The sequence below is a fragment of the Microtus pennsylvanicus genome, chromosome 19 (assembly GCF_037038515.1).
Source record: "Microtus pennsylvanicus isolate mMicPen1 chromosome 19, mMicPen1.hap1, whole genome shotgun sequence".
Classification (NCBI taxonomy): Eukaryota; Metazoa; Chordata; class Mammalia; order Rodentia; family Cricetidae; genus Microtus; species Microtus pennsylvanicus.
In genome coordinates, this window is record NC_134597.1 from 35,108,821 (window position 1) to 35,125,190 (window position 16,370).

General features: G+C 38.9%; 1 protein-coding gene across 1 annotated transcript in view; it reads left to right on the top strand.

Moving 5' to 3' along the window:
* LOC142838452 (M1-specific T cell receptor beta chain-like) overlaps nt 1-16,370 on the top strand; it is a 320,262-nt gene that overhangs the window by 286,652 nt on the left and 17,240 nt on the right. The window lies entirely within an intron of this gene.

Consider the following 16,370-nt stretch of genomic DNA (forward strand, 5'->3'; position numbering starts at 1 on the left):
TTTTTAAGTGTTTTTTGCTTGTTTAATGAACATTGCTTCCTTCAATGAACATTGTTTCCTTCAATGAAAATGAAATGTCTTCAATGTCTTCAATGAAAATGAAATGTCTTTCTCCATCCCTTTAATTTTGGTTTGAAGTCTATTTTGTTAGATATTAGAATAACTATACCAGCTTGTTTCTTGGGTCCATTCTTATATGCAACAGAAGAATGGATCTGTTTTCATACCCATTCTGTTAGTCTGTGTCTTCTTATTGGCAAGTTGATTCCAGTGATATTGGGAGATAATGATTACCAGTGATTAATAATTCTTGTTTATTTCTTATTGTTGTTGTTGATGGTAGTGTGTGTGTGTGTGTGTTTCCCTTCTTTGAATTTTGCTCATGTGAGATTAGTACCTATGTTTTCATGGGTGTAGCTAACTTCCTTGGGTTATAGCTTTCCTTCTAGATTCTTATGTAGGGCTGAATTTGTGAATAGGTATTTTTTACATTTGACTTTGTCTTGAATTATCTTGTTTTCTCCATCTACAGTGATTGACAGTTTGGCTGGTATAGTTAGTTGTCTGGGTTGGCATCTGTGGTCTCTTAGAGTCTACAAGTCATCAGACAAAGTTCTTCTGGCTGTTAGAAGAAATCAGATGTGATTCTGGTAGGTCTACCTTTATATGTTACTTGAAATTTTTCTTGTAGCTTTTAATATCCTTTCTTTGTCCTGTATGGTTAGTGTTTTGATTATTATGTGGTGGGGGCATTTTCTTTTCTGATCAAATCTATTTGATTTTCTGTAAGTTTCTTGTACCTTTATTGGCACGTCCTTCTTTAGGTTAAGAAATTTTTCTTCTATGGTTTTGTTAAATATGCTTGCTGGGATTCTGAGCTGGAATTCTCCTTCTGTTCCTATTATTCTTAGTTTTGATGTTTCTCATAGTGTTTCAGGTTTCCTGGATGTTTTGTGTTAGGAAATTTTTAGATTTAACATTTTCTTTGACTAATGAATCTATTTTTTTTTCTGTAAAATCTTCAACACCTGATGTTCTCTCAACCATCTCTTGAATTCAGTTCTTAATGCTTGTGTCTATAGTCCCTGCCTGCTTACTCAGATTTTCCATTTCCATAATTTTCTCAATTTGTGTTTTCATTATCGCTTCCTTTTCAATTTTCAGGTCTTGAATAGTTTCACCTATATGTTTTTTTTTCTTGGTTTTCCTGGCTTTCTTTAAGGTATTTATCCACAGCCTTTGGGAGAGTCTGCTCGAAGACTGTACCCGTGATATGCAAAAAAAAAAAAAAATCCATGAATGAGGCTAGGGCTAGACTTTTGTATCTGAGGGGTATTCAGAAGAAAGCACATGTGTTCTGATGGTAACTTTCTTTATTACTGAATCTTGGAAAAAATATCTCTATCTTCACATAGTTGTATATCTCTCCAGACAGTTACATTTCTCTTCTACACAGCCACACATCTGTACACACAGTTACATCTCTTTTCTACATATCTCTTCTTACACACATCTCCTTCAACAGCAAAACAATGGGCAATATATGAGTTGCGTATTCAGGGTGCAAGCCACTCTGATAAAGCATGAGAAAATCACAATTTCTCTTAAGCTAGGGATGTCACACTGACCGGACAGTGAATAAGTAAGCTCGTAGTTTAAGTGGTCAATGTTCCCTGATAGAGAGTGACATTAAAATTCAAGACTTAAACAATAAACAGTTAGATGGCTGAACCTTGAGATTAGGAGTATGTGCAAAAAGTCAATTGTTGTTGGGAGTTATATTTTAATGTTATCAGCTTGACTTTGGTTCAACAAACAGAAACTTGGGAATTTGACCCTGTGTATATTTTGCAGGGCAACTAGTCTATTTTGAATTTGTTCTGAGGTCTAAAACTAGCTAAATGTGTAGAATACTGTCACTGTAACTGAGAATATTGTAATTTTTCTGTCAGACTGGGCTACGCAAAATATCCTAATATTATTTCTATTCATCAAAATTATGTGTCTTAAGAAGAAATCATCTTTCTGGCCACCCACAGCTATATGTGTACCCATTAGATGGAATATATACATGAGATAAACACACAAGCAGTGGGGAAAATACCCATAACTTTTTAGGGAAGAAATATGTGATACATGAGAAAAATTATAGACAGAAGAATCCAGTTAGAGAGACTGTGGTCCCATAAGCCTTGTTTAACAAGATTCCTCCATCAGAGAGTTACTCATCTGGTGGGTTGACACTTGAATTATTGAGTGCTTCCTGTTGTATTGACGTCATGGTCCATGACAGGTATTTATTAATTTTCTCCAATGTTTTTGTTGTTTTTTTCTCAATTTCTTTAAAGGAGTTTTTTATTTCCTCTTTAAGGACCTCTATCATCTTCTAAGGACCATAATTATCTATCATCTAAGGCCCATAAACATTTTTAATGTAATTTTCTTGTGTTTCAACTGCCCTGGAAAACTCAGGTATTGCTGTCATAGGGTAACTTGTATCTCGTGATGCCATATTGCCCTGGTGATTGCTGACTGTACCTTACAGTGGTGTTTAGGTGTCCGGTTTTGGTATGATTATAGGTCTAGGGCCTGATTTCCGAGTTTGTCTTTGTTGGATGGTGTTTTGTTTTTTCTTGGTTTCTGTTTCCTTTTTGGTCTTCTAGTCTTTGTGGCCCAGATTTCTAGTGGCCAGAGTGGCCCCTGATCTAGTAGGAAGTCTCTGTCCATGTTAGGCACTGGTCTTCAGGTAGTCAGGTTGGCCTTTCATGTAACATAGGGTCTCTGTTCTTCTGACTGGTGTGGCCTACTTTTTTCACTGCTGTGGTCTTCACCTGTTCTTTCAGATGGTGTGGACTGTACCTTAGCCAATTAAGTCTTCTGGAGAGTGTTGACCTCGGTAAGACAGGGAGAACACAACATCAGTGTGCTTGAAAGCAAAATCCGCTTGTTACTGCTTCCGTGACTATTAGCCACCATGGCTTCATTAGGAAGATACAAAACAATGGTTGCATGGTAACCATACTCTCTTCCTCTCTGACCCTCAGTGCCGGTTGAACACAATATCTCTGACAGTTTCATGTGCTTCATCTCTGGCTGAGGAAACACTCTGAACTTTAGTGATGAATAGGATCCTTCATCCGCTTTCCATTTCTATGTATACATTTCAGAATCTAACATGTTCCTGGCAGTCAAGCTTTGGGCACTAACCTTTAGATACTGTTCACATACACACTATAAAGAGTCTTTTGTAGATCATTCCAGGTATGTCTACATAGTCAGTAAGCTGATCCAGAGACTATAAAAGGGACAGATGCAGAATATGCTATCATTACCTCCAGAGTAGAGTGGAACAGTGCCTATTCTAGGATCTCATAGCCACAGGTCTTTGCTAGAAGTTAACTGATATGTGATTCCCCTCTGTATACTGTGAATACCATTGGTTATTAAAGAACTGTCTTGGGCCTGTGCAGGGCAGAATAGAGGTAGGTGGGGGGAACTAAACTGAATGCTAGGGGAAATAAGGAGTCAGGAGAAGTCACATAGACCCCTGCCAGAGACAGATGCTGAACCTTACCAGTAAGCCAGAGCCATGTGGTAATACATAGATTAATGGAAATGGATTAAATTAAGATGTAAGAGTATAAGAGTTATCCTAGAGCTAGTCGGGTGGTGTTGGTGTGCTGGAGAATTGTCTGTATTCTGTCAATCACGTTATAAATAAATGCTGATTGGCCAGGCAGAAAATATAGGCCGAAAAACCAGACAGGAAGTAGAAATGATATAATGAGAACAGGAGAATTCTGGGAAGGAGGAAGTTGATTCCTCCCATTCCTACCCAGATCACCAAAGCAGCAGAATGTGATCTGCCCCACTGAAAAAGGGTACTGAGCCACATGGCTAATATAGATCAGAAAAATGGGTTAATCAAGATGTGAGAGTTAGCCAGTGAGAGGCTAGAGATAAAGGGCCAATCAGCTTATAATTTTTGGAGACCTGTGTGTGATTTTCTTTGGAGCTAAACAGTTGAGGGGACCTGGTGGGAGTACAGAAAACACAAACAAGCAGGCCTGGCCCCACTCATGTTACAGTGGTGCATACCTTTAATCCCAGCACTTGGGAGGCAGAGGCAGATGGATTTTTGTGAATTCGAGGCCAGCCTGATCTACAAGAGCCAGTTCCAGGACAGCTTCCAAAGCTACAGAGAAACCCTGCCCCCCCCCCAAAAAAAATAGAAGCTAGAGCTAATGGGCCAAGCAGTGATTTATTTAATATGGTTTCTATGTGGTTATTTTGGGGCTGAGCAGCCAGGAACAAACAAGTGGCCTCTTACTACACTTAATATCTTGGCGAATCACACCAATAGTTACCCACAGTGTTTAATGTTGGGTTGCAACAACCTAGTCTGGTCTTAGTCATATTTGTTCTTTCAGATTATTTCCACATAGTAAACAAGCCCAGACATCCTGTGGTTCCTGTATGCCCCCTGCTGTCTCAAGCTGACTGCGGCACCTCTAACTTGAGAAGGTCACCAACATTTTCTGTGCTTACTTCCTCCAGGGAGGCAAGGATTACTTCTAGTTGGTGACACACTTTGCATGCAAAGACCACTCTTTGCCTAGGAGTATAATTTGATTTCCAAAGGGCCAAGGGCAAAAAAGCTAAAAGAAGTGAGATTAAAGAAAAGTGAAGAAGTCTTCTCTAGACCAGCATGCCCTCCGCTTAGTAAAAGTATAAGGTGGGTGACCATGACAAAGACATGGAGCCACACGACAACTCAAGTGAGTGACTGGATTTCAAAGGCCCTCTTCTTTGCACAGTCTTTCTCCCTCCCAGGGTCTGCAATGGAGGGCTCCAGGGATTCACCCCTTACATGAGCACAAGCCTAGAGTAGGAGTACACACCAAGTTGTGCAGTAACATGGACTGGATTCAGGTCACCATTGCTGCCAGCTAAAAAGCCCTGCCCTTCTAGTCACTATGCCAGTAAAGTGGTTTTGTCCCTTTCTGTGCCTCCTCTCTCCAACTTCTTGATATTAGGAAATACACTCACATTGGAGATCATTCCTTTCTCCCCTTGAGAGTTCTGGAGAGCATCCTAAATTTCCAAATACATCAGCATGGAGTTCAGTAGCACTGAAGAGACAAAACTCAAAACAAGGAAGGGAAATATATTTTCTTGTGAAAATACATTATAGAAAAGTGATGTTACATAGCATTTTTGACAGTCTTTCATTTTTATCGGTGATTTTTTTCAATGAATAATTCATTTTAGTAAAACAAAGTAAAATGTAAAAACATTCCTTACTTGGATTCTGAAGGTGATAATGTTCACAGGCATGGATTGTAACATGATTTCATTTAGTCTTATTATATAAAAGCCCAGAGTCAGATATTAGGGGTGAGAGCTGAAAGATCAGAGAAGCAGAGCAGCCCGCCACTAGAGTTCTTACCTCTTATCCTGTCTCTACAAGTCCTCAGAACGAATGCCATCTCAGACCTCAGACTGAATCCTGAGCCTCTGTCTCCTTCTACACATATTCCTCTCTCCACTCAGCTCTATCACTTTCTGTCTCCACTCCCTTAGCGCTGGGGTTAAAGGTGTGAGCCACCACCACTTGGCTCTGTTTCTCTTTTAGACTTTTTCAATCTCATGTAGCCCAGAGTGGCCTTGAACTCAGAGATCCATCTGCCTCTGTCTCCCTCGTGCTGGTATTAAAGGTGTGTGCCATCACTGCCTGGCATCAATGGCTAACTAGTAGTTTAGCTCCGCACTCTGATTTTCAGGCAGGCTTTATTTGTTAGATCACAAACAAAATATCCCCACAATGGATGGCAAAACAATGCCTTCTTTGACTGACTTGGATGCCTTTTTGTACTAAGAGCAAACACAGTTGTTCATAAACCCACAGAGAAGATAAAGACTGTCTCTTTTTCTGTTCATCATAATCTGAAGACATTTGCTTCCATTCATGATGTACAATCTCTCCGTATGCTCCATCTCGAGAGCGGTATAGACATTTTTACACTTAGTTCATTCTTTCCTTTGAAATGGTTGTTATTTCACCTTTCTTGTAGGAAGCAAAGGTGAGTATTGACTCATAGAAGACTTCCACACAGCTGGTGATAGATCTGACGATTGCTTTCCCAGCCGCCATTGTGCTCACTATACGCACAGCTTTCTAGACTCTCCTACATCAACCACTAAAAGATGACAACATTGGATAATAAAATTCTACCACAATGTAAAACAACGTGGCTGTGGACTTTGAATCTGTGGGCAAGCACTTGCCTGACATTTTCCTACTGTCTAGTTCCTTTGCCTGACCTAGATTTTGCCTTAACTTGAATGACTCTTTACCGCAGTCATCTTTCTTTCTTTTTTAATACTTTACTCAAATGAAATTCACAGTTAGGATAAAATACTCAGATTATTAATATGAGAAAAGAAACACACGATTGCAATTTGATTGGATCACATACATTACTTTAGTGTGTGTCTGCTAATGACAAATACAAATGCAAACACCGTTTCATGTCAAAAATACTGTGTTTTATAAAAACAGCCCATTGTATTGATGACCATCTATATGTCGTGAGCTTTAATAGTTTGAAACTAATAAGAGGGTTTCTATCTGGATGATGGATTTTTAATTAGAAAAAGTTCAAGTATGTTATGGGGGGAGAAAGAGAGAGAGAGTTTGGTTTTGCTATAGAGTCAGGAGGGAATAATAGAAGTCTCTCTCAGCGCACCTTATCATACTTTGTTTACTGAAATATACCTCCTAAAATTGAATGTTCCCAACCACTGTACCTGTATTTTATGCATTTTTAACACTTTCTTCTGTTTTAGTAACACTGCCTCACATTCTTTGGGATAAAATGTATTGTTACCATTGTCTGTTGTCTACTTTGCTTCTCTATCCCTTGCATGTCTAGGGAACCATACAATGCACAAACTAATGTCATGAGAGCAATGTTTTACTTCCTTTTCTATAACATTGTTACTTAAAGTTTTTAATTCCTATAATTTTCTACTAATTCAGCATATGTTTATTTAGTAAAGAAAAATGTCTTAAGGAAAAGAGATGTTGAGTGTCTAGAATGAGATGGCAAGGTTTTACTTCCTTTTCTATAACATTGTTACTATAATTTTCTACTAATTCAGCATATGTTTATTTAGTAAAGAAAAATGTCTTAAGGAAAAGAGATGTTGAGCGTCTAGAATGGGATGGCAGCTGAGACGCCAATTGTAGTGTAATAAAGATAGAGAAGACTCAGGGTAATAGGGGAGCCACACTACTGCACGAAAAGAATGAAAGAACACCAGAAATCTCAAGAGAGGTGATTAGACAATCTGAAAAGCATGGAGAAATAGAAAGGCTATGAAATATGGTTGAAAATATCTATCTCTAGGCAAGGATCACATATGAAGAGGAGAAACAGAACTTTGATTCAGAAAGCATGTCAAGTATTGTACTAGAAAGAGACACAATCTTACACAAAGAACATGCACGTGGTTATCACAAGCCTTACACACAGGTGAAAAGTTTTGGTGTGACAGTGATCCCTTCTGTGTGACAGGTCAACATGAAGGATAAATACATGACCGTTCTTCATACCCTGGAGGGCTCTATCAAGATAACATTTTGAGAAGGGAGCCTGTTGATTGAGACCGTGCTACTTTGCAGTCATGAAAAACAGAAACAACCACAGTAAATGGATCTGGGATACTCTACAAGAGCATCTCAGAGAGAGATGACACCAAGAGGCAGTTGTGAACAATGGGACAGACAAATGTGGACACACTGAAATGAATTAGCCAGGCAGCTTGGCTAGGAAGGATTCTATGATTTATGACCTGACCATTTATAACATGGATGAATCCCATCACCTTTGGATAAGTGGAGACTGACAAACCCATACTATTAGCCACAAGCCAGCATGATCTATAAATGTGCTTCTTTGATGTGGTTTTTTTACCATGAAGTGTGAGAAATCTAAACCTCGGGTCAAAAAGAGCATTCAGCTTCTACAGTCCTAGTCCTTCTGCAGCACTGAGATATGGTGAGCTATCTCAGGCTCCTTCTGTCACAACTCCCTCCTGTAGCACTGAGATATGGTGAGCTATCTCAGGCTCCTTCTGTCACAACTCCCTCCTGTAGCACTGAGATATGGTGAGCTATCTCAGGCTCCTTCTGTCACAACTCCCTCCTGTAGCACTGAGATATGGTGAGCTATCTCAGGCTCCTTCTGTCACAACTCCCTCCTGTAGCACTGAGATATGGTGAGCTATCTCAGGCTCCTTCTGTCACAACTCCCTCCTGTAGCACTGAGATATGGTGAGCTATCTCAGGCTCCTTCTGTCACAACTCCCTCCTGTAGCACTGAGATATGGTGAGCTATCTCAGGCTCCTTCTGTCACAACTCCCTCCTGTAGCACTGAGATATGGTGAGCTATCTCAGGCTCCTTCTGTCACAACTCCCTCCTGTAGCACTGAGATATGGTGAGCTATCTCAGGCTCCTTCTGTCTTAACTCCCTCCTGTAGCACTGAGATATGGTGAGCTATCTCAGGCTCCTTCTGTCACAACTCCCTCCTGTAGCACTGAGATATGGTGAGCTATCTCAGGCTCCTTCTGTCACAACTCCCTCCTGTAGCACTGAGATATGGTGAGCTATCTCAGGCTCCTTCTGTCTTAACTCCCTCCTGTAGCACTGAGATATGGTGAGCTATCTCAGGCTCCTTCTGTCACAACTCCCTCACAATAATGGACTGCACCATCAAATGGTGACTAAAACAAATGTTTTGTTGATTAAATACATTTCAGGTATTTTATCACGTAAATAAAACAAGTAACTAGGGCTGGAGAGAAGATTTAGAGGTTATAAGAACACTGGCTGCTCTTCCAGAGGTCCTGAATTCAATTACTAGCAACTACATGATGGCCCACAACCCTCTGTAATGAGATCTGGTGCCCTCTCCTGGCCCCTAGGCAAACATGCAAGCAGAACACTGTTTACATAATAAACAAGTTAACTGAAAAAAAAAACAAATAATTTTTAAAAATAAGTAACTAATGAAGTAAAGAAATACTGTTGTTATGTTGGTTTCTTTTTTCTGAAGGGTCTTGTGGACTGAGACTTTAAGAGGAGGCTACTCACAAAGAAGACTCAAATAAAGCTTGAAGAAATAGTCATCCCAACCAATGTGCATCTGGATGGAAACTCAAGGAAGCCTAGCTCCCCTAAAAGATAATGGCTCGTTAAGTACTGAATCCAATGATGGTGAATAAGTTAAAATGCCAAAAAATATAACTAATTTTTTGTTTCTTCTTTCGAGATTGGGTTTCTCTGTAGCTTTGGGGCCTGTCCTGGAACTCATTTGGTAGACCAGGCTGGCCTTGAACTCATGGAGATTCACCTGTCTCTGCCTCCCTAGTATTAGGATTAAAGGCATGTGCCACAAATGCCCAGCTGAAGTCCATTTTTAAAAGGAAATAAACTATTTCAGAAAGGGAAAAACAAGAACATGAATGGCACATCACTGAGAACTTTAGCTGAGATACTGAGATATTGAACCACAACAAAACATAATGAAAATACCAAAAACATCGCTGTTAGAAATGAAAAATTCAAAAACTAAAACAAAAATGTATAATGGAAAGCATTACACGTAGACTATACTAAACAGAATAAGGAATATCAAGAATCAAAGAAAAGACAGAGAAAATACTACATTCAGCCAACAAAACTGACAAGTAGGCAAGGTCATGTTTTCTCAAGAACTCAGGAATCATGATCAAGAGTACACTCCTGAAAATCAGTAACTAGAGGAAGAATGGAAAATAAATGCTAGTCACAGATAATCAGTTTGATAAAATTACATCAGGAAATTTCTCAAATCCAGGGAAAGACATGGACATTCAAGAATTGTGGGTAAACACAGCCATAAAAGAATGTCTCTATGACATAGTTAAGATGGAAAGACTACACAAACAGGAAATAATAAAACTGGCTATAAAGAAAGCAAACTCATAAATATAAACCCATCAGAATCACGTAAGACTTCTGAGTTGAAATCCATATGAGGAAGGGGGTACAGAATGATATATTTCAAACCCTGAAAGTAAATCACTGTCTAGTATATACTAGAAATCTACTCAAATCCACATGGAATAAAATCCTTCTAAGAAGAAACACATATGTAAAGGATGTTTGATTAGCTACTGTGGCATATTAAAGCATCAAAAATAGCTTTGACATACCTCATATAGTTCATAAAATGAAAATAAATACTATGGGGAAATGTTGTCAACTAAGGATGTAATCATGGCTTTGTTTTTTTCCTGAGAGACTTGCTTAGACCCTGATGAGTAGCATTTGCATAAGGATGTGATGTTACAGAATTTCAGAAACCTTATCCTTCTGGGTGAGGGTACTTCCTACAGAATGTTGAATCTCCTGCTAACATTTCTTTTACTTCCACCATAGAATGCCTCGCAGAAGCTCCCATGTGGTACTAGTGATTTTGAAGTTCCTTCTTTAAGGAAAACAGTCATCGATATTTTAGTGAATTATGCAAGATAACTTTCATTGCATTGCTTTCTTGGTTTTATCCCTCTCCTTTTTTGAGGAAGTGTGTATCCTTCTCTCTGAGTTAATGGTCATTTTAGAAGTTCATCAGCTCAGAATACTGTGATTGTCATCTCAAAGTCTGAATTCATCACTGTAGCTAAGAGTTGCCAGTTGTGGGGCTGGAGATGGAGCCCTCTAGGGCTGCTCTCCTGGAGAAATGGTTCAGATGTTAAAATCACTGGCTGTTCTCCTAGAGGTCCTAAGTTCAACTCCCAGTAACAGCATGGTGGCTCACAGCCACCTGTAATGAGAGCTGGTGCCCTCTTCTGGTTTGAAAACATATATGCAGGCAGAACACTGCATACATAATAAATCTTTAAAGAAATTGACAATAGTTGCAAGCCAGTGTGAAAACTGAAAATCTTTCTATGTAAATGCCAGGAAGCATTCAGAGAGGCAATCTTCTTGACTTTAGAAAGTATAGCCTTTCTTTCCTTCTAAGCACAGAACTAGAAACAATAGTTACTGGGAGACTCCCAGCAAACATCGTGATAATCTTAATAAATGAATCTTGCTTTCTCTAGGCCATGCCTAGTCACATTTGTGGACCAATGAAAAGAGCCCTGGAATGGGAAGACGACACAGAAAATATGAATTCAGGCAGGTGGGATGAATGGACCAGAGAACACAGGTGAGAAGTCCCAAGATCTAAGTGAGAAGACAGACTTTTGAGAAGTCTGTTTCTGTAAAAATGACTTTTCTGAAGCTTGAATTGATTTCTCTTGCAATGAGAGGAGAATATCTCCTTATCCACGTCTCTCATTCTTTGAAGTCAGCCTAACTCTCTCATCATTGTCTAGCACTTTGATAGTTATAGACAGTCTTTATTTTTCCTCTGGAATCCTGCATAATCTGTGAATGTTTTACGGTTATTTATACTTTAGAATGTTTGATAAGCTACTGTGGTATATTAAAGCATCAAAAATAGCCTTGAAATACCTCATATACCTGATCATTAAAATTGTCTCTTTAGTGTTCCTTATGAATAATCACAACTGATTTTGTATTTGTATATTTTCTGCTATTACCTAAATTTTAAATGTCTTCCTTTTATGGCTATGGTCTGATATGAAAATTCTAATTATCTAGGAGTCTTCTTTTAAAAACATACCAATGCTTTCTCAAAATTCAGCTTTGTTTTTATTTTTTAGACTAACTCTTTTTTAATGGTTTTTATTTTTTTAATTTCATTTTGCATTCCAATCACAATTTTCCCTCCAACTCCTCCTCTTGCCTCCACCACTCCACCTTCCCCAAGCCCATCTCCCCCATCCACTCTTCCCAAAAGGTAAGGGCTTTCATGGGGAGTCAACAAAGTCTGGCACATTAAGTTGAGGCAGGACCAAACCCCTTCCCCCAGTATGAAGTTTGAGCATGACATTCCACCATAGCGAACAGGCTCCAACAAGCAAGCATGCATCAGGGATAGATCCTTGTCTTACTACCAGGGGCCCCTCAAATAGTCCAAGCTTCACCACTGTCTCCCACATACAGAGGGCCTGTTTCAGTCCCATGGAGACTCCACAGTTGTCCGTCTGAAGTTCCTGAGTTTCCATGAGCTTTGCTCAACTGTCTCTGTAGATTTCTCCATTGTGATCTTGACTTTTCTTGCTTATATATTCCCTCCTCTCTCTCTTCAACTGGATTCCCAGAGCCTGGCCTGGTGCTTAGTTGTGAATTTCTACATCTGGTTCCATGAGTTACTGGATGAAGGCTCTATGATGACAGTTGGAGTACTCACCAGAAGGTCAGTTCAAGCACCATCACCACCCCACTCCACTACTGCTAGGCGTCTTCGCTGGGTTCATCCTTGTAGATTTCTGGGAATTTCTCTAGCACCAGGTTTTTTCCTAACCCCATAATGGCTCTCTCTATCAAAATATCTCTTTCATTGCTTTCCCACTCTACCCCTCCACCCCCTCCTATCCTGATCCCTCATTTCTCATCTCTAACCCCTTCCTCTTTATTGTACCCCTTTGCCCCAGTTTACCCAGAAAATCTCATCTAATTCCCTTCCCAGGGTGATCTATGAATCCCTCGCAGGGTCCTGCTTATTACCTAGCTTCTCTGAAACTGTACATTGTAGTCTGGTTATCCTTTTCTTAGCATCTAGAATTTACGTATGAGTGAGTACATACTGTGTCTGTCTTTCTAAGTCTGGGTTACCTCACTTAGGATGGTTTTCTCCAGTCCCATCCATTTGCCTGCAAATTTCATGATGCTGTTGTTTTTTACAAATAATATTCCATTGTGTAAATATACCACATTTTCTTTATCCATTCTTCTGTTGAGGAGCATCTAAGTTGTTTCTAGGTTCTGGCTGTTACAAATAATGCTGCTATGAACACTGCTGAGCAAGAGCCCTTGTAGTATGATTGAGCATTCATTGGGTATACGCTCAAGAGTGGTATCACTGGTTCTTGAGGTAGATGAATTCCCAATTTTCTGTGAAACCACCATATCGATTTCCAAAGTAGTGACTGTACAAGTTTTCACTTCCACCAGCAGTGAAAGAGAGTTCCTCTTACCACACATCCTCTCCAACATAAGCTGTCCTCAATATTTTTGATGTTAGCCATTCTGAGAGGTGTAAGATGGTATCTCAGAGTCACTTTTATTTGCATTTCCCTGATGATTAAGGATGTTGAGCAATTGCTTAAATGTTTTTTGGCCATTTGAAATTCTTCTGTTGAGAATTCTCTGTTTAGATCTGTACCCCATTCTTAAATCAATTATATTGTATTTTGGTGTCTAGTTTCTTGAGTTCTTTATAGTTTTTGTTGTTGTTTTTTTGGTTTTTTTTTTTCAGAGATCAGCCCTCTGTCAGGTATGGGGATTGGTGAAAATTTTTTCCCATACTGCGGGCTGTCATTTTGTCTTATTGACCATGTCCTTTGCTTTAGAGAAACTTTTCAGTTTCAGGAGGTCCCATTTATTGCTTGTTGTTCTCAGTGTCTATGCTACTGGTATTATATTTTAGAAGTTGTCTCCTGTGCCAATGTGTTCACGACAACTTCCCGCTTTCTCTTCTATCAGGTAGCTGGATTTATGTTGAGGTCTTTAATTCACTTGGACTTGAGTTTTGTGCATCACAATAGATATGGATTTATTTCCAGTCTTCTAAATATCAATATTCAGTTACACCAGCATTATTCATTGGAGATTCTTTCTTTTTTTTTATTGTACCATTTTGGCTTCTTTGTCAAAATAATCATGTGATCATAGGTGTGTGGACTAATATCAGGATCTTCAATTCAAACCTACTGATCCATGTATCTGTTTCTATGCCAATACCAAGCTCCTTTTATTACTATAGCTCTATAGTAGAGTTTGATGTCAGGGATGATGATGCCTCTAGAAGTTACTTTATTGTTCAGGACTGTTTTAACTCTTCTGAGTTTTTTTTTGGGGGGGGGGTTATATAAAGTTGAGTATTGCTCTTTCAAGGTCTGTGAAGAATTGTGTTGGGATTTTGATATGGATCTCATTGAATCTGAAGATTGCGTTTATCAAGATGGCCATTTTCTTCTTTTCAATCTCATTTTATTCATTTTGCTTTTAGCAAAAGACTCTTCCAATCATCCAGGCAGTGGTGCCACATGCTTTTAACCCATCAGAAGGAAGGAAAAAGCAGGCAGATCTCTATGAGTCAAAACAGCCTGGATCAAAGGTGAATCCAGTATAGCCAAAACTGAAACACAGAGAAACCCTGTCTTGAAAAACAAATAAAAACAAAAGGTCCTTTTAGTCAATTGGCAATACTTTTAAATTTAATGCATACATTATGGTTGGGTAGAAATTTTAGTGCTATGCACTCCAAAATAATGAACAGTAAAATTAAAATGTATATGATCTATAAGACTATTTTAATAAATTATTTATGTCTCTGTTTATCCATAATAGGAGAATAATTGCATCCAAATACTATACCACTAGCAATCACAAAAGAAAATTCAGAAAACATAATGTGCTATAAACAGGGATAGAAATGAACAAAATACATTTTATGCATGGATGAAATTTTCAAAAAATATATGCATATTTAAAATGTAATTTATATTATAAGGAATAAGCAAGAAAATGAGAAAATGAGGATAAAAAGAACAAGATATTTAAATTCAAATATAAAATAAGAGAAATATGTATATGAAGCATGAAAATAAGAATAAAAAACCCAAGTATAAGATACCTTTAAATAAAATAAATATTAAATATGAGGATAACAAAAAAAACAGTTAAAGGAAAAGGAAAAGAGGAGAAAAATCAGAATAAGATAAAGAAGTAAGACCTTGCTGCGCCCTCTAGTAGTGTAGCTTCTTAGAGGGAGGGTTTCAAGTGCTGCCTGGAGTCTATTTTACATCATTTTAGTTATCAGCGTATTGATGGCATCCCATCCACCTTGTAGGATGATGACTTTCACGCTAAAGAGACAACAGAAAGACTCCACTCTGGCAATATGTCAAGTGCATACCTGCCTTCAAGTCTGAGGTACAGAAATGCTTATGTCCCCAAATGGTTCCTTTTATACAGAGTGTCAAGGACCAATCCTTAACTCCGTGTAGCCAAAACTCATTTCTTAGATATTGCTGATCTCCTCACTGTGGGCCACCTGCCAGGGCACAAGGAAATAAGCAGACACCAAAGCAAACATCTCACCACTAAAATAGAAGTCCTGCAAACACACCCCAGCCAGCAGCATGCTAACTACATTGTGGAAAATTCTAGACTACACAGAGTGAAATCATTTAAGTCTATAAACACAGAGGTGTTTGCAAAGGTGTCTGCCATGCACCTGATGAGAGTTCATGGCCAGGTAAAGGTCTGAGACAAAATACAATGTGGAATGCAAATTCCTTGCTCATGTCATTCCGGAAAGACTGGTGCTTACAAAAGGAAAGCGGATGTGTAATTTGTCCCATGAGGACCTCCTAGTTGACAGTCACCTGCAACAAATCTCACACTCTGACAAATTCCATGGTTTCTTAGAGTCTTGGGGAAGCATGACAGTTTCCAATTAATTTCTTGGGTAAAAACGAACTCTTGTGAATCTATCCTTTCTGAATACCTCATACTAAAACATTTGTGAAAAGTAAAAATGTGAGAATTCCTAAATCTGTCAGTCACTGTTCAGTAGGTATGAGCTCAAAAGCCTTTAGGTTGAGTGTAGGTTACAGAAATGAGAGCATTTAGTAGAGGTACTTCCTTGTAATGCTGACCTAACAATGGCAGGAGTGGGGCCCCAGCAGAGCCTTTGAAACCCATGTTGGCCTTTCCTGTACCTCATTCTAGCTTCTCCATCCTCCAGTCATCTTGCCATCTCCAACACAATCGCCACAATTATAACCAAGCTTTTACACCTCTATTTAGCATCTCTAGAACATCCAATACCTTGAAGAAAACTGATATATAACCTCAGCTCCAACTCACACCTCCCTAAGCCTCTGGTCAGAGTGGAGAAAGTGAAAGATACACAATTGATGCAAGGCTCCTCCAAGTGACTGTATAATTAATTCAGATTGACACATTGTCAGTCAATAAACTTCTTTGGCCGGATTTTACCTTAATCAATTGAGGACTGTGCCTAGCATAGTTCTCTTGCTATAAACAAAATAGAAAATTACAGAGTCCCTCCATATTTATACATAGCTGATTCTCTGATCAGAGTCCAAACTCTGTCCAAACATTTTCTAATATCTAAAATATCATGCATGCTCTTAGGTTAGGAGGCGTCTTCCTA